The 22,121-nt window shown below is 43.3% G+C and overlaps 1 long non-coding RNA gene across 1 annotated transcript; it reads right to left on the bottom strand.

Annotated features, from left to right (window-relative positions):
* Positions 1–17,286: 17,286 nt before the first annotated feature.
* LOC116899332 lies at positions 17,287–21,681 on the bottom strand. The gene is made up of 2 exons (XR_004387706.1): positions 21,510–21,681; positions 17,287–18,958 (listed from the first exon to the last, which is right to left on the bottom strand). It is a non-coding gene; the product is annotated as an uncharacterized LOC116899332 (long non-coding RNA).
* Between the last annotated feature and the right edge of the window lie 440 nt (positions 21,682–22,121).

Genomic DNA, 22,121 nt, shown 5'->3' with positions numbered 1-22,121 from the left:
ATATTGTTTGCATTCTTGTGATGCACATGAACTGAGCACATGGACTTCCTTTGTAAGTTCTGTGTCTGATATGAAACAGCAGACTAGGAAAGAACATAGGTTGTACTTGTAGGTAATGGTTAAGCTGTGGCTTAGATGTAATAAATGCAAGCAAATATAGGGGGCTGGCATACAGTCTGTGTATCCTGTTCTCAGCCTGGAGTTTGGGGGTAAATATGTGGGTCAAGAGGTGCCTTTGATAGGAGGATCAGTCAGACTCATTTGGCTAGTCTATACCACATAATGTTGTCTGGCTGTGTGGAAAAGTGCGTGTGGTACACCAGGGGTCTGCAGGTTGTAAACAGGCATCACTGGAGCCTGGGGTTGAGAGCTACACTAGCTGAAGTGAGCAGATGAGGCTCCAACAGTGTCTGTTAGGAATTGTTTTGTTCCTGAGATGCACTCTACTCCTTCCCCCTCTCAGTTGCTGCTTTCCATTGATTCTCATAGCTATCTAGACATCCCTGTAGCTAGGTGTCATCTCCAGGAAGAGACAGAGACCTGGGATAAGGGAGATATCCAATAATCAATGGGGATATTCTCAACTATGACTTATAGCACTGGGGATATGAAACCTGAAGCGGCCACTGCCTGTATTCAGGTAGAAACCCCAGTGGAGCGATAAGTACACCAACTCACCCATAAAACTTTTGACCCAAAATTTATTCTGTCTACAAGAAATGCAGGGATGGGGAGATGGAGTAGAGACTGAGAGAATGGCCAACGAATAACCAGGTCAACTTGAGACCCATCTCATGGGCAAGCATCAATCTTTAACACTATTAATGATACTACATTATGCTTGTAGACAGGAGTCTAGTATGGCTGTCCTCTGAGAGGATGCCCCCAGCAGTTGACTCAGACAGATACAGACACCCCCAGCCAAACAATGGATGGAGCTTAGGGACTCTTATGGAAGAATATGAGGAAGGATTGCGAGCCCAAAATGGGGTAGGAACTTCGCAGGAAGACCAACAGAGTCAACTAACAGGGATCTTGGGGTTCTCAGAGACTGAACCACCCACTAAAGAACATATACAGGCTGGTCCTAGGCCCATATGTTGCAGAAGTGTGGCTTGGTCTTCATGTGGGTCCCAAACAACTGGAGTAGGGGCTATCACAAAAGCTGTTGCTTGCACATGGGCTATGTTCTTCTAGCTGGGCTCCCTTGTCTGACCTCAGTGAAAGAGGGTGTGCCAAGCCCTGCAGAGACTCGATGTACAGTAGTTGGGGTGTACCCAGGAGTCCCACCTGCTCAGAGGAGAAGAATTCTGGGAGGGGGGACACTGGGAGAGGATATGAAGCGAATAAGTAAAATAATAACAACAAAACAGAATTCTTTGGTTACTAATACAAAGCATATGATATGCATACATTTTGGGAATCACAGAAGTGAACTGTGTTACGAATATATAACTAAAGGTTTTATTTTTGTTTTTTTTCTTCTGCAGCTTTGGGTAGGACTTATTGATATTTTGGTTATAGGGCTTGAAAGAAGCTGAATAGAGGGGTTTTGGTCTGAACATCTGGAAGGGTGACTTTTACCTGAGATGAGAGATGTAAGAAATCAATTATCATTGTTCATTTTTAGTGTGAGGTTTGTTTAGAGTTCATCAGTGAATCACAGAAAAGCAGGAGGCCCTCAGCCCATCTTTTCTAAGATGCTGTCTTTTACTAGAACCTGCTTGTCTGGGAGCTTTCTCTTTTATCTTAGAATTGAAACTGTAAAGTCTGCTATATGATTGAGCCCATGTGTCACAAAAGAGGGAAGAAACCTTCAAGATTCCAGAGGATAGAAAATTTAGAGCATGTGCTATGCTCGATGAGAAGGAAATAGTCTAACTCTCTAGAGTATCAAGCCAAAGGGAAAAATAGGGCAGGAATTTTTCACAATTAAAAATTATGTTATCATAAAAACAGCTGGCATTACATTGTTTTACCAGATGTTTTGCCTTTTCTCGAGTCTAGCGTGCAACTTTTTAAGATAGAAAAATAAACTACTTTGCTTTCAGTACTCTTGAATCTGCAGTATTCTTACGAAGTTACGATCAAGGTTTCTCACAGAACACAATAATGTTGAGCTGGTCAAGGGTAATGTTAACTGGATGTATTTCAGTTACTGGTTTAGCTTTCTGTCCCAATAGCAATATACCTGAGTGACATTGATCACCTTGGTGACATCTTATTTATAGTTTAGTCACATGGATTATTTTGGCTCACAGGTTCAGAGCTTTCTGTCTACTAAAGATTAGCAGGAAGCTTTAGGCTTTGATGAAGAAGGGTGTCATGGTGGGGACACAGAACACAGAAAATATACTTACCTCATGTCAAGAAGTAAGACAGAAAGATCAGGGCTACTATACTGCAATTACTTTTGGCGACGTCCCATCAGTGTCCTGACAATAATGCACAAAGCACCACTCTTTAAAGGTATCACCATCTTCTAAAAGTACTACTCTGTGGACCAAGTCTCCAACATACGGTACTTGGGTGAAGGGAACAGAAACATTGAAATCATGGCAATTATTGTTGGTAAAATTTAAAGCAATTATGTTTCAAGAAATTCCTTTTTAATGATATATGTTTAGCACTGTCTCTTAAATTTAATATTTTGTGATATTTTTCATATATGTGTATATGTGTGTCTACTATGCATGTATGTATGCATGTTTCCATGTATGTTGTGCATGTGTGTGTCTAGTATGCATGTGTAAATGCATGGTTGCATGTGTGTTTATGCCTGTAGAGGCCTAGGGTTGATGTTGGAAAGCCCAGAACACTGGACCACCTTATTCATTGATTTGATGGAAACACCCCACTTAGGATTAAGTGTTCTAAGGTCTCTCACTTGCTGCATACTGTCCAGTTGTGGGCCTTTGTATTTGGTCCTATCTACTGCAGAAGTGAGATTCCCTGATGGTGGCTGAGCAGGATTGATCTATGAGCACCTAGTCTCAGGCTTTTTGCCATCTGAACAATGTCAACCATGGGTTTCATCTCATGGAGCAGGCCTTAATTCTAGTCAGACAGTAGCTATTTACTTCCACAACTTTTGGGTCATTATTGTACCAGTACAACATGCAGGCAGATTGTCACTCGAGATCACATGGTTTGTAGCTGTGTGCCATTCCCCTCTGGTAGTGAGCGGAGTCCCTTCCGGCACAGTGAACACTTGTCACTAGTGGTGAAGGCTCTAGGTAGGCATCATGTCCACCTCTTAATTTCAGAGGTACTCGCTTACAGAGGACCAGAGTTCAGTTCCCAACACCATGTCACATAATTCATAGCCACCTAAAGCTGGTTCACTTCAGCTCCAGGAGTTCTGCAGTTCTCTGGTTCCCCAGTCACAAACATTCAAATAAATGTGCACTTAGTCATACACACATACACAGAATTATTGGATACTCTTATGGTACAGGACCTGGATTTGCTCTTTCCATGCCTTCCAGCAATCTTTGCTATTGATAGTATGTGGAAGATATTCAATAGTTGTTGAATGAATGAATGAATGTATCCATGAGCAGATGAAATTATAACTTCCTGTCCGCTTTCAGAGACATTTAGAAATGCTGTCTCTGAACTTATTTTCTGGGCAGTTATAACATTTAGAACCAACAGTCAGTTTCTCCCTGTGTTTCACTGAAGTAGATAGATACGTTCTGAACCTTCCTTGTGCTGATGGCCCTTTAATACAATTTTTGATGTTATGGTGACCCCAACCATAAAATGATTTTCTTTGCTACTTCATAACTATAATTTTGACACTGTTATGAATCGTGGTATAAATACTTTTGGAGATAGAGACGACAATGGGGTCACAAATCATAGAGAACCACTGAATTAGGGGCCATGGCTGCTGGGTAGTTCGGCATTATCCCTGTCACTTGTCAAAGAGCCAGAGAAGCTGGAGAGAGGGGACACGGCTGTATACCAATTGCCCTGCTAAGGAATTGAACAAACCAGAGTCCCATGTCTAAATCTTTAAAGTGTACCAAGACAGGGTCTTGTTTGTACAGCCCAAGCTGGCCTCAATTTGTAGTGATTTCCCAACGTGCTCTGAGATCAAATTTGAGATCCCTTGTCTTTACCGTCACACACCCTGCTTTGTTCCTTCACTCTTGCTTCAAGACTTAAGCTTCTTTGTTGAGCTTCCCTTAGAGCTGACTGAAAAACCGCACCACATGCTTAGTCTTTAGATAGTGTGCCCAAATCAGGGCAGTAGACCCTCTTTCCTGCTCATAGTTATCAGGCTTTTTTTTAGGTCAACTGTGGCCCGAAAACATAAAGTAGAAAATGTAGATATAAAGAATTAGTAAGCATTCAATTATATTGACAGGCTGGTACTGTCCCTCTGCATTCCACATGGGAAGTACACTTTTTTCTTTGTTCATCGCAGCCATATTGGATAGCTCCTGCTTAGTGGTCATCTGTTAGCGCTCACAGATATCCGTGCAATGGTAGGGCATCAATGTGCTTGTGCTCAACTCCTCCTTACGTCACCCATAAAAGACACAATGTAGTGGTGCTTACAATTCAGACATGCTGGAATCAGAGGCCTGTGATGGACCTGATGTGAGTGGAAGAGGTGAAGTTAACATGGACTGTCATGTGTGGAAACAATCACAGGACATGGGGCTACACACTGCCCATCACTTCAGACATCCACTCAGGTCCTCGAAGCATGTTCCTGTGGATTAGAAAGGAGCTTACATACACAGCCTTAACAAGTTCCTTTAGGAGTATTAAAGTACAGATGTCTTCTGATATATTGTGGGGAGTGAACCAAAGCTAAGAACCTGCCTCAAATGGCATCCTTTGAGACTGATAGCCTCAGAGATGGCATCTTGTCTTTGATGTCACACCCTGTCCCCAATACCACATCAGTAACATCCTAGGGCAAAAGAAAATGTAGCTACTTAAGTGTTTAGAAGGGCTACCAGGTCAATGAAACAGTCGTATGTTCTAGGGTGTCTCCACCACCTTGCCTAAATCAGGACATTTTTCAGCAAATGCAGCTCAGGGTCACTTTAGCAATTGGAAACAGTGACCAAGCAGCAAATTGTTGGCAAGGGAAATCCAGACAGAAGGTAGCTTAAATTGACGGCTCTACAGAGGCCAGGGGAATTTTAAACAGAATTGGCCTGGGTTTTTGTTTGACCAAATCACTTTTATAAAGAACTGAAATGCCCAAAGGAAGTCCAAACTCTAGATCACATTTTAAAATTCTGGAATCAGGAATTATAAAGGAAAGTTGGATTCTCTGGGAGGAGTAGGGCAGAGAGGAGAAAACTATTGTATTCATATGAAAGCCTTCTTCAGCTTAGGATACCTTTCCCACAGCCCAAGGAACTAATACCAGGTCTTTGCTCATATGTTAGGCAGAATCAAATGATCTCATGTACACTTTATATAACTTTAAACTGTATTTAATTTCTCATCCCCTTAACAGGATGAGGCTCTGTCCTGATGAACCCACCATCAGGCAGAACTCGTGGAAATTATGCTTAACGCCCCTAATCTATGGAGTTCCATGGATGCACAGCAGAGGCCACTGGAGGGTGGCTTGCCTCCCCTCAGGATGGCAGGGATAACCGAGAGCCAAGGCTTGCTGGCACTGCTCAGTATTGTGAGAAAGTATCACTGGCTCTGCAGAGCAGTCAAATCCAAAATGAGACTGTGGTTTCTTAGTTTGCTTTTTATTACTGTGATAAACACCATAGAAAGGGAGTGTTATTTGACTTCAAAGGCCCAATCACAGTCCATCACTGAAGGAAGCCAGCAGGAACCTGGAAGCAGGAACCAAAGAGGAGACCATGAAGGAATGTAACTTCCTGGCTTGCTCTTGATGGTTTGCTCAGTTTGCTATCTTATATACCCCGGGAACACCTGCCTAGGAATGGCACCGCTCTCAGTGGGATAAGCCCTCCCACATCCATTATCAGTCAAGAAAATAAATGCCCCATGGAATTGTTTACAGGAGAAACTGAGGGTGTGATCCCTCAGTGGATGTTCCTCCTTTCCAGAAGACTCTAATCTGTATCAAGTTGAAGATAGGAAAAGAAAAAAGAAAAACACCCACCCAAACCAATCAAAATACATGGTTTCCACTATTCCACCCAAGTGTTTATGACTTCCACAACATGTAACATTGAACGGTAAATTAAAACCATCTTAAAATGATAGGATTGATAAGTGTTGTGTGTGACCTCATTGGTTCGTGTCTGTTTGTCATGGTCAGTAACTTTACTCGGTTAAAAGATGGATGAGCCCACCTTAGATACAGTTGCTTGTTCTCCACTGATCCAGATGACAGGGCATAACTGTGACCCCCTTGTCCCTCTGTTCTCTGTCTCTGCTCCCAGTTCATGGTTATTGTGGTTCAGATAATCTCGGTACTGCCGGGCCTTCCCGTGCTGATGGGATGAAGACAATATCTCCTGATCCTTGATTATTTCCTATTCCTGTAATTCTGTTTCTGCAAACACCCTGTGCTGTCCTTGGGTCTGGCTCTACTGGGTCTGGCTCTACTGGGCTGCTTTTAGCTATGTGTACATCTCAGAAACTGCTTTTTCCTCTACCAAGTAGTCCTCCTGCCTTGGTACCTTATCCACTCCAAAAAAGCCAAGGTTGTTTCTGGTTAAATGGTGCTGACTCTTCCTTCTGCCAGAATGACTCTCACCAGTGTCAGCAGCCCTCCAAAAACCCATGGATCCCAGATGTTCTTTTCTGGCCATAGACTGCTCTAAACCTCTTGTCCCTTGTCCTGTCTGTTGTCCTACAGCCATTAGGGCAACCCATGAATTTTCTGGACCTAATTTAATACAGAAGTGTATAACATATATACTGAAGGAGGAGGAGGAGGAAGAGGAAGAGGAGGAAGGAGGAGGAAGAGGAGGAGGATGAAGAAAGGAAAGAAGAGTAGGGAGGGGAAGAAGAGGAAGAGGAGGAAGAAGAAGAGGAGGAAGAAGAAAAGGAAGAATGAAGCACCAGTAACTTTTGTTTCCATAAAGTTTGGAGGTAACTTTGATAGCCCCAACGTATCTGCTTTGTTATAAAATGTTAAAAATGAAAGCTGTTTCTGAATTAGAAAGATATGAACCAGCCCCACTACTGCCATTGAATCTTTAGGAAATCATTTCTACTCTTGGAATTCACTTCATCTATGTATACAATGAGAACTCTGATGACCAGTGAGATGGTTAGGTACTTGTCACAAAAATCTGATGACTTGAGAAACCCACACAGTGAGAGCAAAGGACAGACTCCCATAAGATGTCTCTGACCTCCACAGGTACCATAGTACACACACACACACACACACACACACACACACACACACACACACACACACACACACACACACACTCACATACAAGTAAATGTAACTTTGAAATAATAGCAGTGACATTTTATCACAATGTATCTGTGATTTCTCAAGGCTCACCATCCTGTCAAGCATATTACGGTGCAGTCTAATATGTTTTATAAAGCCAATGATATGTTTGATAGAGCACAGTAGGGTGTGGTGGGAGGGGTGCCTTTGCAGACACGTGCTGAGGCTTCTCTCCCCTTGAGGTACCAGCCATATATAGAGTAGAGTTTATTTGGGGCATGAGAAGGGGGGTTGAGAAGAAAGGAGAGGCAGGGTGTGGGGATAAAGAAGGGAGAAAAAGAGAGAGAGAGAGAGAGAGAGAGAACACATGGAGATGGGGGAGGGGAAGGAGAGAGAGAGGGAGAAAGGGATCAGAAAGAGAAAAGGAGCAGAGAGAGAAAAGGGCAGAGAGAGGGAAGAGAGACCAAACAGTCCCTTTTATGGCAAGCCAGGCTAGCATGCTAACACAGTCTGCAGAACACTCTTATATAATATTACCATTCCAGGGACATATGGGATAACTGTGCATCTGAAAGGCATCTAGCAAAGTCATTTCTTCCTCTGTATACAGCCTACTCACATGTTTGTTTGCATGCATATCAGCCTACTCCAGAAATACCTGTGTAGGCACTGGTGGGGCATAAGGTGGACATCCTGTACCCAGACCATTGCCATGGAAGCTTCCAGGTAGTGTGGGGGAAGGAGGTACTGTGGTCTGTGGCTTTATTTTGCTACATTATTCGCTTCCAATTCCATTTGTGAAGGAGCTAAAAGAGGAGAGACGAGGGCAGAGGTATATAAGTTTTTCTTGCTCAAAAATCCACACAGTGGGACTGAAAAACCTGCCACAGGTCTACTTACATAGGAACTCACATAATGGGTCTACTTATTCCAGGAACTATGTCTCTATCTTTCAGTTTTTCTCCCAGGGCTGAGGCCAAAGAACTAGCAGGCAATTTCAATAAACCGACTATCATTTCCAGTTTGTTAGGCAGAGTATCTCATTTTGTTTAGAAACAAATACCTTGGAATCTGAAGGTGCTATAAAATTTCATACTCAATAGACAGACACACAATGAAGCTATGACGATTGCTAGTCTACTCTGGGAGACTAGGCATTTGGTTGTACTGTTTAGTTTTAATTTTATGTCTTCCCCTAGAGAGAAGGAACTTTTGCTTCACTTTTCCAGTGTTGGAAAAATAAAGGAGAAACCTTTCCGCCTTCCTCCTGGGTTGGGCAGTAGAGTTTGGGAGTCAGCGCTGAGCATGACAGTAGTAGCCTGTGTGGGACTCAGACCTGGAGGGCCCAGGTGTGGACAGGAGGTAAACCAGGTCCTTAAATCATCAACTTAGAAGTCACATTGCAGCTGGACGTTTTGGTTTGCATTTCTGTCTCCTCTGAGTTTTTCATAGCTGCCAAGGCCAGAGGGAAAGGTGGGGTTTTTAGTGGCCACCCTAAACCACCAGACCAAAATACTAGTTAGAAAATCAAATACTGTAAAACTGACTTTGCACTAGGAACACATTCAATGAAGCCCAAAAGGGAGACAGAACACTTCCTGAGGAATGTGAGACCCAGTCTGCAATAGTCTTAAAGACATCCGTCTTAAGACGATTATTGTTCAAACACTCTTAGCTTGATTCTGAGGTGTCCTCAAAAGCCCTGTGGGTTAGAAGATGGGATCCCCAGCCCACTGCTGCTAGAAGAGGTTTCAGGCCCATGAAGGCATCCCTTTAAAGGGGACCTCTCCTTTCTTGGGTTTGGCTCTATGATCGGCTGCCCTCCTGTGAGGTTTTACTTTACCCAAAGTGGCATGGTTAACCCACCACGGATTAGAACCTCTAAAATAATACTTTTTCTTTTTAGTTGATCATCTCAAATATTTTATTGTAGCAAGAGACAGTTGACCAATATGTCCCTCTTTTGAATACATTATTAGTCGGAGGAACATTGCCAAATCTTTGCTTCTGGGCTTGGTAGTACACAGCAACCTTTGCCATAGCTCTTGGTGAGGATGGACTATAAACCTGGCCTGGCCCAAGGAGAGAAAATTGGGAGTTCCTTCTAGGACAGTGAGTCTTATTATTAGGCAAGCTGTCCCTTCTTCTTTCTTGATGTGAGAGCTGCTCAGGTGGGTGGAGGCAGCCATGTACTGTTCTTAGATATTGTGCCAGAACAGGAGGGTAGCTGGGGAGGCCAGCCTGGTATCCATCTTGTCACTGAGGTGTGATGAAGAGCAGGTGTGATGAAGAGAATGTTCCTTCCAGCTCACATCTCTTGCTTACTCCCAAAACTATTTTCCCTTGGATGACAATAGCATCGCTCACCCCTTCAAACCGAATTTGGCAACTGCTTATGTGGAATAAAAATCTTCTGCCCATCTAAAGGCTAAGGTGTGTGCAAATATGAGTGAAACGTGACTGTTATGCAGATTTTCTCTCCCTCCCCCCATAGTTGACCTGTTGCCAACCATGCCCGTGTAAAGACACAGCCATCTGATATGCATGAGTGACTCACAGAGAAGCATCACTATGTCTCTGAGAGTTGCCACACCATTCTGGCGCCCACGATGCACACAACATTTCACAAAACTCCACAATAATATTGCTCTATGAAGGCACCTTTGTATTGGTAGGAAAACAAGGTTGTTTTTTTTTTTTTAATAATATGCATTTTACAGGTTACTTTCCCATCTATACTTAAGTCATTGGTGCAGTGGTATTCCCAAACACAGAAACCAGATCACTCTCTTCGCTTTTCTCCCTGAGTTTCGAGGTTCTCTAGAATAGATCATAGAATCCCAGTATTGAGCATGTCAACTAGGAAGTACTTCCTGTCAATAAAACCCAGGGTAAATTCAGTGGTTATGAAAGGAAGGTCATTATGAGCTTGAGATCACAAAGAAAATTCCTTGGGAAATGAACTTTTCTGGGTGAGATGAAGGGCACCAGAGAAGTCACAGAGATAGCCCCGTCACCCTAGCATGAATGGGGAATTCAAATCCATTGGCATTGTCCTTGGCAGAGCTCCCGGTGATTGACACACATTGCTATCTTGGAAGAAGTGTGAAGAAATGTCATTTCCAAACTTAAATAGCTGGAATCTCTATGGCCAAGGGGTGGCGGACCACACACAGCAGGGAGCCGGCTTGGCATTTATCTCAGTTACTCCAACACACTGAACAGAGGTATCTGAAAAGGAAGAGAAAAAAGAAGCTCGGAAGAGATTCTACTGCTTAGAGAACTGAAACCAGGAGGCACACAGGCAGCAAGAAGGAAAAGCCCTTTTTTCCCCACCTCACCCGAATTGAATTTGTACCACATCTTTAAAGACCTGAAGAATAGCTGTGAATAGCTGGTAAGGTGAGAGGGTGAAAGGAGCCATCTCCTCTTTCTCCCAGTCTGGGCAGTAATGATTACCTGGGCTCTCGATGTTCCCCAGTGAGGAAAGGAGACAGAGTACACAGAGTGCACTAATGAGTCACATTGAAGCAGAGCCGGCCAGTTTCTCAGTGTGCCTTACAAGACAGTAGCAGGGTAAAAACCACGGCAGTGGTCAGAGGCAACTGAGAGCCGGCCTTCTCGGGATTTGGATAAGAATTTGTTCTTTGAATTTCGATTTCAATTACAAGAAGAAAGTAACCAAAAAATTGTGTTTCTAAGGATTAGTTTTCAACATATGTACACCATATATAGTATACAAATTAATATTTTGGGAGAATACGATATTCCGAGTTTGTGTATATTTGACAAATATGAAATATTGTACCCAACTGCCAATTGAAACTCATGGATGAGCACTTTAGAAAAATGAGGTGTGCACTTAATGGCCTTGGAATTAGTACTGGTTTTTATAAAGAAAAGTTGTATTAAAGGGTGTGTTTGGGGACTGAGGATATATATAGCCCAGAGGCAGAGCACAGAGAATCTGAGGCTCTAGCATTAAGGAAGAAGGAGGAAGAGGAAGAGAAGGAGGAGAAGGAGGAGGAGAAGGAGAGGAGAGGTATTTTGGGGTGTTACGATTTGATTGAGACTTTAGGTTGGCTGGACTGGAGTCAGTTCACAGATATTGAGGGAGTCAGACATTCCTAAGCAGCTGTGAATATTTCCTCGCCTCTCGCCCTGGTGTATGTCTTCTAGCGACACTGGGAAGCCAGGAACTGCTTGGATCCTAATTGTAACATCTCTTTATCTTACGCACACTGACACTCTTCAAAACCGTTAGGTGAGATTTCCAGTTATTTATGGCCGTCCAGAGTATTTCTCCAAATCGAGGTCCTTGAAAACATTCATTTTATGATGCGTGCAGTTCTGTGGTAGGGAGTTCAGAAGGCGTACAAGGGATGCCTGTCTGCCATGGAATTGGGGGCTGTGGCTGGGTGAGCTTGGAACTCTTTATGTTTTTTCGTTATAACTGTTGGTAGTTTTAAAGGCAATTTCACATTTTATTTTTACATAAAAGGAGAGTAAGGCTTGCACGTGTTTGTGTGTGTATGTCTGTGTGTGTGTGTGTGTGTGTGTGTGTGTGTGTGTGTGTGAATATTGTTTTCAAAACCCAAAATGCAACTGCTGAAAGATCATGAAGGTAGGAGCTATGGCTGACAGTAGACACTTTGCCATTTTCTGAGGCCATGAAGTGGAACTGTCTCACACCAAAATAAGCCACATACAGAGTCCTATCTGGAATGGTGAATGGAAAGGTAGAAAGTCTCAGGTCTCTGTGTTTGCACCTTGACTTCATTTAAATATTCCCCTCTCTCTGAATACCCAGAATACCCCTGAGAACAACTTGCTTCTTTCCTCTTTTTTTATTTATTCTTTGAGAATTTCATAGATGTATACAATTTATTTTGATCACAAACCCAGCTATTCCTCCTCTATCTCCTCTTAGAACCCTTCCCAACCTTTCTCCTTCCCAACTCCACACCGTATTCTCTTTCCCTCACTAAGACGATTTAGTGCATGTGCTTAGGTGTGGATCCATCCACTGGAGCATTGGCACCCCCCAGCAGGCACACCGCCACAGTAAAATCTAGTAGTCTTCCCTCAGCAGCCATCATTGACCAATAGCTTTTATACTATGGTTGGGTCCTAATGAACCCCTCCCTTATCCATGGTGAAGCACTGGCTGCCTTGAACTTGTATATGTCGTGCAGTTGACCACTGCTATGAGTTCAGGAGCCCAAAGGCAGGGCTATGTCCAGAAGCCCTTGATTCTCAGCAGGCCGTGCTGTCTCTTTGTTCAAAAGCAAATGTATGAAAAAGTAACAAATTTTAATCGTAAGTTTTAGAGAAAAAAATTGTATCTCGTCCTATTATAATTATTTTCATTTTTCCCTTTTTATTTTTTTGAACTACATCTGTGATTGTTAGATATACTTAACACATGCTTTTCTGGGTATTGCCATTTTTCTTTGACAGATGGCAAAGAGAATACATTATGTAGAGCACAGGCTTTAACACTTTGTAAAGTTCATTTAAATCATGACTTATGAGACATAAACACCTTTTGTACTTAATCTGCACAAAGCTGGAAGTTACTGGCAGTGTCAAAAACAGCAGCAACAAAAGTCTATTTCACAAGGTGGCCAAGGGGTTGACTGAGGAAATCCAGGGGCTGAGCCCAGGAAGGGCTCAAGTGAGTAGTGCCTCTTACAATCGGTATCTTCTTCATATTGTGTCTGGTTTTTCCTCTGTAATTAGAATGTTTGTATTTTTTCCGATAGTGCCTTGCAAGACCCCCCCCAAAAAAAAAACAACCGTTAAATAAATACAAAGAGGCAAATGCCAGCAGACTAGAGATTTCTTCTGAAAGCACTCACAGGCTTTGAAATCCAGCATCTATGTCCTGGGTCTGTTTTGTGGGACTCACTATTGGTGATATTTGTCACTTCATGTTATGTTTTGCTCATTGACATTATGGGTTTCCATCCTGCCCAGTGCCTGTTAGCATCCATACCAATAGTTACACTAAAGGCATTGACATTCTTTCCTAACTCAACATGTAAACCATTAGCATGAAAAGTGTGCGGAGAGAGGACGATTCAGTTTTCCTTAAGGGTGCAGCCTCTGAGGTACAGAGCATACTCCAGTGAAAAGCCACACATTAAGAGTATACAGACAGCACCAACTATTCTTGTTGGGGCAGGGGGTGTGGGGGAAGACACCAAGTTGGATAGCAAAGGAAGATCTTGAAAGAAGTCAGGGAGGAGGTAAGTATGATCAAAATGTACTGTGGGAGTTTTCAAAGAACTGACAAAAATGTGACGAGGGAAAAGGAGACAGAGAGAGAGAGAGAGAGGGAGGGAAGGAAGGAAGAAGGGAGAGAGGAGAGGGGGAGAGGGAGAGGGAGGGAGGAGGGGAGGGAGGAGGAGGGAGAGAGAGAGAGAGAGAGAGAGAGAGAGAGAGAGAGAGAGAGAGAAGTCTATTCTAGATTGGAAAAAAACCAACCAACTAAGACAACTTGAGTATGATCCTGACATTGGACGATTCTGGAAATGCTATCAACTTATTCATTTTTGAGAACAAAAAGTTCATCTTCATAAATGGCCACATAATTCATAGACCCAAAGATATAAAGTTCAGGGTGAAAGAGATCAGTGGCTGCTTGGGGTTGGTAGAAGGAGGACATATCGTTTCTCCAGATGACTCTCAGGCCAAATGAGTGACCCTCTGTGAAACAAGGTGTTCTTACATTTGCTGAAAGCCACACAATGGGCAACACCAAGAGTATCACTCAACACAAACTCAGGGCTTCCATCTTGGTGGGGGTGCTTGTGGCTGTGTACATGTTTCTGTAGGCATTCACATATGTAAATGCATATGCATGCCTGTACCCGAGGGGGGGTGGTATACGGGAAATCATTGTGCCTTTTGATCAGTTTTACTGTGAACTGTAAACAAATCTTAAAAGGGGAAAGGGATGAAAGAAAGGGACATCAGGTGGGTTTCTTTATCCTGTAATATGAAAAATGAAAGTTCACCACTCAGCGAAAGAGCTTCATTTAAAGAACCCTGTTAAGGAATCAAGGGTTCAGTTGGCAGAATGACTCCAGTAAGAACAAGCCTGCTGAGAGGGCTGTGAGAGCTTCCCAGAGAGAGGCCATTAATCTCTCTCTCCAGGTGATGGTTGCCATTTAGGATGCAATAAAATGCTAGACGAGAAGACAGCCAAGAAAAACGGAGCAGCCTTGGTTATGCTATGCTAAGAGGCATTCATGAATAAACCTGGCTTGGTAATCCCATTTGACTTCATGAGGATGTATCTCATCTGGATCCTGGGTTTGCGGCATCCTGACGTTCACAGGAAGAACTAACAAGGGGGACTTTTGATAGAAGGTTGTCTGGATCCTGGGTTTGTGGCATCTTGACTTTCACAGGAAGAACTAACTAACAAGGGGGACTTTTGATAGAAGGTTGAAAATATGTGACTCATGAGGAAAGGTTGGGAGAACTGGACACATACAATTCACAGGGAAGAAGACCCGAGGGGAGCATCATATCTATTTCACCTCTGGAAAGTGGCACTACAGAGAGAACGAGGACCAATTATTATCACTAGTCAATGGGGGCAAAACAAGATGTAGTATGCTTGGGGTGCAGTAAGACAGATCTGGGTTAAATGTTAGGACAAATCTAACACCAGCAGATGCTAGAGATGCCTGGGAACAAAGCACAGTGTTGAGGAGGCAACTTCTCTAGAGATCACCAATGTTGAGAATTTAATGCCTTGCTTCAGTGAGGTTTCTAAACCAAGTCTTCTCTGATGCCTGATCTGTCACTTGATCTCTCCACTCACCCCCCTTGCATGGGAATATATCTATATGTCTGAGGGTTTCCTATTGTACATCTTTACATTGTAGCGTCAAGAGAAGGAACGCTTCTTAAACACATGTCAAAATACATTTATTGCATCTGTTATTAGAGAGTTCAGTGTACTGCTTCACGATTCGCGGAATGCACAGCTTCCGTCAGACTCTGAAGTGTTTTGCAGAAACATAACACTCAGTAGTGTCTAAACAAGCACATGACAAGAACATAGAAGCATGCTTTCTAGGAATGAAATCCTTCTCTCTCTCTCTCTCTCTCTCTCTCTCTCTCTCTCTCTCTCTCTTTCTCTTTCTCTCTCTCTCTCTCTCCCCCCTGGAACCAATGAACATGAACTCCAAGCACTTACCCCCTACTGAAGCTCATTAGAATTTTATCTACCTAAAGATTGGACAAGCTTACCTCATTATTTCTCTGCTCTCTCATTGGCTACAAAGTTTCTAGACCTTGACACATCTTTTCTTTGAGCCATTAGTTGAAGCCCCAGTAATGAAAACTTCATAATGACTCGTTTAGCAATTTGCAGTGGAAGCACCCCACATATTACCTCAGCAGCACACCAAAGCCATCTAGCAACCCACAGACCTGGATGGGGGCCCGTTCCAGACCAATCTCACCTCAAAATATCTGGTAGCACACCATGTTCTTCTAACTTCCTGTGATCCCGATTACCATGAGACAACTTACTAATGGGGAAGCAACAAGACGATGTGAAAAGTCATATTAATGGATTTGTGTTTACCTCGATGCTTTGCACTGCCAACTGTTCATTAAAATCAGGCGAATTGGCATAAAAGCACTTTCCTGCTATACAGGATGGATTGCAGCAAGATACAACTTTGAAAAATAGCTTATTTTAAAAATAATCCCCAGATTTGCAATAGAAAGGCAAGCCTCTATTCACAAGTATAGATAGTACTCTGGGCCCCTGCTTCTGAGACTCTCGTGCTGAGAGGAGGTACGATCATCTCTGGAGGGGACTTGTACCCGTGTTCTAGTCCCAAAGCAGATTCCCTGACCTCAAAGGATTCCAGAATAAAAGATTAGAATTACCTAAACTTAGGCTAGAAGTAGAATCATTTTATATTTAAAGGAATACATATACAGAGAAATGCTCTTGCAAGGTTTTTTGACCCACACCGGGCACAAATTGTTTAAAAGGATAGAAATTCATTTCAAAGCCTCAAAGCAGGATATAGTAGTTTCAACTCAGCCAAAAGATTACTTGTGGGCCAAGCTTAGAAATGAAATGTCTCAGGTCACAGACAGGGAATCACCCGTTTATCTTCTCACCAATAATTCTGTTTTAGTATATATAATCTCTACATATATTACCATAGTATTTAATTTGTTTAATTTTTTTCTGGAATTCCATTAATTTTTTTTTCTATCAAAAAACTGTATGTGTGTGGTAGAAAGGTAGAGCATGGTGCTACGGCTTACATATGTTTTATTCCTAACAAAATTCGTACCGAGGCTTGGTCCTCTATGTAGTAGAGGAACCTTCCAGGGGCTTGGATTAGAGACTCTGTTCTCCCAAAGGCCGGAATTCTGTCCTCACGTGGATGGTGTAGTTGCTTTGAGAGCAGGTTTTCGTATACATTACTTGGCCTGCTTTGTCCCTTTCTTTCTTCCAGGAGCACTCACTGTATTTTCACGTTCTGCCATGAGTAGAAATAGCATGAGGCCCATAACAGAAGCCTGTAAGATTAGAACACTATTTTTGAATATTCTACTACACAGAGAACAGACTGGGGCTCCTGCAATCAAGAGCACTGGGCTAGGAGCTCAGAGAGCTAGGCCTTCATATTGTTTCTGAATCAGGAATTCTGTGATTTCACATGCAAACTACATGGGTGTCTTAATCCTGCTTTTAGCACGCGGCTGCCGAAATCCCCTGTCTGTGTCTGGATGTTTCTATTTTTATATCGTTTGGGTGCTTTCTCCTAGCTGTGGTTATTTTTCCTGGGATAACAAAACATTGTCCTCGGTCTGTTGGGTTTTTGTTTTTTGGGGTTTTTTTTGTCTGTTTGTTGTTTATTCGTGGTTTTTTTTTTTTTTTTTGCTTCTCACCCATGTGTTTGTAAAGGCTTCGGCCTCTTTGATGCACCTCCCAGCAGTGAAACCTGTGAATCACCATGGAGCAGGGGCGTTAGCATCCGGGGACTAAGTGAACCTCCATCTAGAGAATGCTCCCAGAGACTCCTGAGGGCACAGACTTGGAAGAGGAGGAGGAGCATTCTCAAGACACTGGGTACAGAGGCCTGATGGAGCTATTTCTCCGCACAGAGCTTTCCCCGGCCCCTGGCTCGCTGTGGAGCACCCAGGGAGGGTAGAGTGCTAGTTAAAGAATTAGGTGTAGAAACAGGGCACCTGCCATCCCGGTGTGCAGAGCCCCTGCATTAGCTAGGCTTGGTGCAGACAAAGACTATTGTGTACTTACTCATGGGTTGTTTTTTTTTTTTTCTTTCTTTCTAAGAGAAGAACTTAGTAAGCATTTTTGACACATGGATAAAGTAAGCCTGTGGAGCAGCTGGAAAGACACAATGGACCCTAATAGCTTTGGCAGGTTTTTTAGACTATTCTGCACACTGCAACCCTCCTTCATCCCCCGGAAGATTTGCTTACGAACCATCACTATGGGCGATGTTTGCCTTTGGACACTTTAACAAGTAAAATACAGGGGCCATGAAACTTCTAAGGACCCAGCCCTCAAAGTACGTAATTTGCTCTTCCCACACGTCGATGCCTCTGAACATCCGAATGCCCCTTGTACAAGAGAGCTTTCTTCCCGATTCCGATGAAGGAATTATTTAGGGTACAAAAGTATCAGGGCCTCTGAATTCTGCGTGCTAACTTCAATCAGCGCCCCTCTGTAGACAGCACCGGCGTTTGGGGTATAGAAAAGGCAGAGCACAGTTGCACTTATGTGTGAGTTAACATCCTGGCATTTTTGGCACACAGGGAAGCACGTTTCCCTGTGGTGTGTTTGTGGCTTGCCCGTTTATAAAGGCTCTGGATGAAGCAGCGGCACATTCCCTCGCTTGCTTCATGTGCATTTGGTGGTTTTCCTCGCTTGGGTTTCAGATCCAGGGATATGAAAGGTAGGTAGGCATGTGTGGGTAGATGTTTATCGTTTATAAATAAAGTGCAAATTGAACATGCCATTTCTCTGTCAGCCGTGATGAAAATGCTTGATGTCAGAATGTGTTTCTCTGCAAGGGACCTTCTTTGTGTTTCTCTCACACCATCGTTTTTTGCTTTTAGTGATGCTGGGGGAGAGAAGAGGGGACAAGAGGGAAATACAGAGCGTGAAACTGGAGAAGCGCAGCGTCCCGATGGTAACTTTCTTCTCCGGCGAAATCTAGTAACAAGCCTCAGGAACATTACTTTAAATAGATCCATAACAGAGCTGCAAGAGAGGGAAAAAAAATTAGCTCTTTTTGTTCTTCTTTGGCGGAAAAAAAAAATCGCAACTTCGGCTTGTGTTTCAGGATGGATATTTTCACTGTCAGTTCCAGGGACTTAAAAGTAAAGTGGAAATCAATCTCAGATGGATTATCTGTGGGATATAAACATGTGGGCATAAAATGTATAGAGACTACATATGGCAGGCCCATCTGACATAAACAAGCAGGGCTGAGAAATATACATACACGCCTTGATTGATTTGTTAGCTTCGTATATGAATGGAGCTGAAAGCCGGAGTTGAAACATGACCTGCGATAAGCAAATGCATATAAATACACAATAAACCCAGATAACACGAGAATAACATCAATTAGGACAATTACGACAACTTCTAGTCATCACGAGGTATTGTCTCAGATCCCTCTGCAAACAGGAAAAGCTTCCAATTGTTCTTAAATCCACTGGTAAATGATTCTACATTTGTGAATGTCTGACACAATAAGGCTTTCGTTTCTCATTTGTATTCAACGGAGGATATGGGCTGCAAAGCCAGGAAGGAAGTTCTACATGGCCTTCTGTTGGCAGGGGACAGGTGGTGTGGTGCCTATCAGTATGAGCCTTCTTTTGTTTCATTATTGAAAATACCTATTTTGTAATTCCTTACCAAGCCCAAAGCTCCAAAGTCAAAGTATTAACACTTTAAACAACTCCACCAAGTCTACCAGCTAAAGAATGCCCATCCACCACTTGTACCTTAGTAAATTAATTTTCATGCCTTGGTGATCTATCTGGACAGAATAGAAATTCATATCGACACTTTTGAATGCACCAGGGTAAAGGGTTACTGGAAATCCACTTTTCTAAGCTGTGGGATTATGTTGTTCACGCACGAGGCACACTCTGAGCATGAAGAAGCTGGTTTTTCCATCCTATATGTCCCGGGGCCTCTGGCTCTTGTGGCACCTGTCTGCATCTTCTGGCTTTTCCTTCTCACGGTGCCTGCACAGGTAGGGTGTAGACACCTGCTCTAAAAGCCATGCTGTTGCACACGGAGAATTCTGGCTTCTCTCCTTTCCTCATTTTCTTTGGGATGCTTACCACTAAGCCTTGACAGTCGTGAGTTACAAATGAGGAAGTTCCAGCATCTACCTCTCTTGCAAGACTGCTGACTTGAGTACAGAAGGGTATTGAAGGAGTCTTCTGCAACCCGTGTGTTGTCTTTGCCTCAGGGTCCCAGGTACATGCAAAATATGCAGACAATCAGAGCTTGAATGGTGAAAACCATTCCAGAATGTACTAGTCTTTGCTTCAACACCAAATTCCAGGCGTGTCGTAGCTCCCAGGTGTAAATGGCTGGTTTTGGGTGTCAATTTGACACAAGCTGGAGTTATCACAGAGAAAGGAGCTTCCATTGGGGAAATGCCTTCACAAGATCCAGCTCTAAGGCATTTTCTCAGTTAGTGATCAAGGGTAGGAGAGCCCATTGTGGGCGGTGCCATCCCTGGGTGGCATCCCTTGTGGTCCTGGGTTCTATAAGAAAGCAAGCTTAGCAAGCCAGGAGAAGCAAGCCAGTAAGTAACACCCCTCCATGACCTCAAGTTCTCCTTCCTGACTTCCTTTGGTGATGAACAGAAATGTAGAAGTGTAAGCTGATTAAACCCTTTCCTCCCCAACTTGCTTCTTGGCCATGACTAAGACACCAGGTTTTATCACAGGAGCTATGTCACCTCCCAGCAGTTGTAACTGTTTATTAGGAGATCATAAACAAATCCAGTGGACGTGTGACTTACAGGAGCTCATACTGGAATGTACCAATGGGTGCCTCTCTACACTCAGTGATCTTGGCTCCACAGCACCTCCAACCATACCAACAGCTACTATATTCCTGTCTACGCATGACTATTCTCTCTACGATTTGCTTTTAAATCTTGCCCTGTCTGGTTTCCCATCCCGATTAAATGTCAATGTCAGTGTAGCTCTGGGGCAGGGCAGGGCAGGGACAATACTCACATACCTTCCCTCCTCATTTCAAACTGGAGAGCTGATATTTCAACTAAGCTTTCATAAAAGATGGAGTCGAATGATTTCTTAAGAAAGCATAGGCATAACAACACAACTCGGCAGGGATATATTCCTCAGGCTGACTCAGAATCAGATGATTAGCAGTCCTATGTACAGAACGATGGTTTAATCATCTCTAACATCAGCTGCGCTGTCCTTTCCTGTTCTCATTTGTTCCCTTGCTCATGTCCCCAGTCCATGCCTCAGAAAGACAAGAGGCCTCCCTAGGGGCTGCCCAAGTCTCAGGTCTCAGTTTGCTCATCTATCAGGCAAGGACAGGCTGGACCAGGCTATGAAGGGTAAGCTCCCCTCTGACTCCAGCCATTAGACTGTGCCTAGTCAGAGATACCATGCGTGTTATAGATACTTAGATATGAGTGAGTAGCTATTGGAGTGGTTGGTTTCTTTCTAGAGGGAAACATTGTGGCTTCTGACAGCAGGATCTTGAGATTCTTCTGGCCGAAGTAAAAGGGAACGTCCATCCAGAGCTTACCCATTCTCCCTAAACAGAGTTTAGACATTTAGATTGACATTTAGACACCTCAAGCTCAGAGGGAAAACATTGCTCAGGGCTCAGTTCTCTCAGTGGAGGAAATGGGTTTCCTGTGGAATTACAACACAACACTAAATGATTCTCTTCTGTGACTGTGGTGAGATTGGCCGGGAAGGACATCTCTTCCAGTTGGCTGAGGTCATGGAAAAGCTGTTGAAATAGGGGAAGACAGGAAGATTCAATGCAAAGCAAAGAGATGAATCCAGGCACTTAAGTGGAGACAGGGCTCAGGAGAGCATCACTCACCCACAGATAGAAATGTGTTCTTGTCCCAGAGTCTGGGCAGCTGCAGGAAATGGCAAGACATAGAGCCATGTTCAGGAGTGCTGAAATTTGGAAAGATATAAGCTGGATGAGCCTATACATTTCCTGTTGCAGCAATAGCCTGAGATTCCCAGTACCTGCTGTTTAGAGGGGCTTTGGTCTAAAAGGAAACAAGGATACTAGTTTTATACATCTCCAGTGATGGCGGAAATAATTATGTTGTGAATCAATAAGGAGTCTCTTTCACTGAGCAAAGAGGAAAAGGAAAAATATGTAACCGTTTCTTTGCAAAATATTACACAAATAAGCCTCCTAGTCTGTGGAGATTAAAGAACCAAAGTTCCCAGCAAACTATTTACCGGCAACATTGAGAAGCTTCTCTGAAGGCCAAAGGAAGGAGAGGTGACCAATGAAAGTAAAAGCAGCTGACTGGATTGCTTTCCACTCAGATCCATATTCCCTGTACCCAGATTGGATACATAGACAACTCTAGATAGGTTCTTGGGAAATGGATGGGATGTAGGGCATGGGAACCTGTGTACACGGGAGGGCTTCCCAAGAATACCTGACTGGAGAGAGGGAGAGTGGACCAGG

The sequence above is a fragment of the Rattus rattus genome, chromosome 4, assembly GCF_011064425.1.
Source record: "Rattus rattus isolate New Zealand chromosome 4, Rrattus_CSIRO_v1, whole genome shotgun sequence".
NCBI lineage: Eukaryota > Metazoa > Chordata > Mammalia > Rodentia > Muridae > Rattus > Rattus rattus.
The sequence above is the reverse complement of the archived record's forward strand: the minus strand, read 5'-3'. Positions and strand labels throughout refer to the sequence as shown.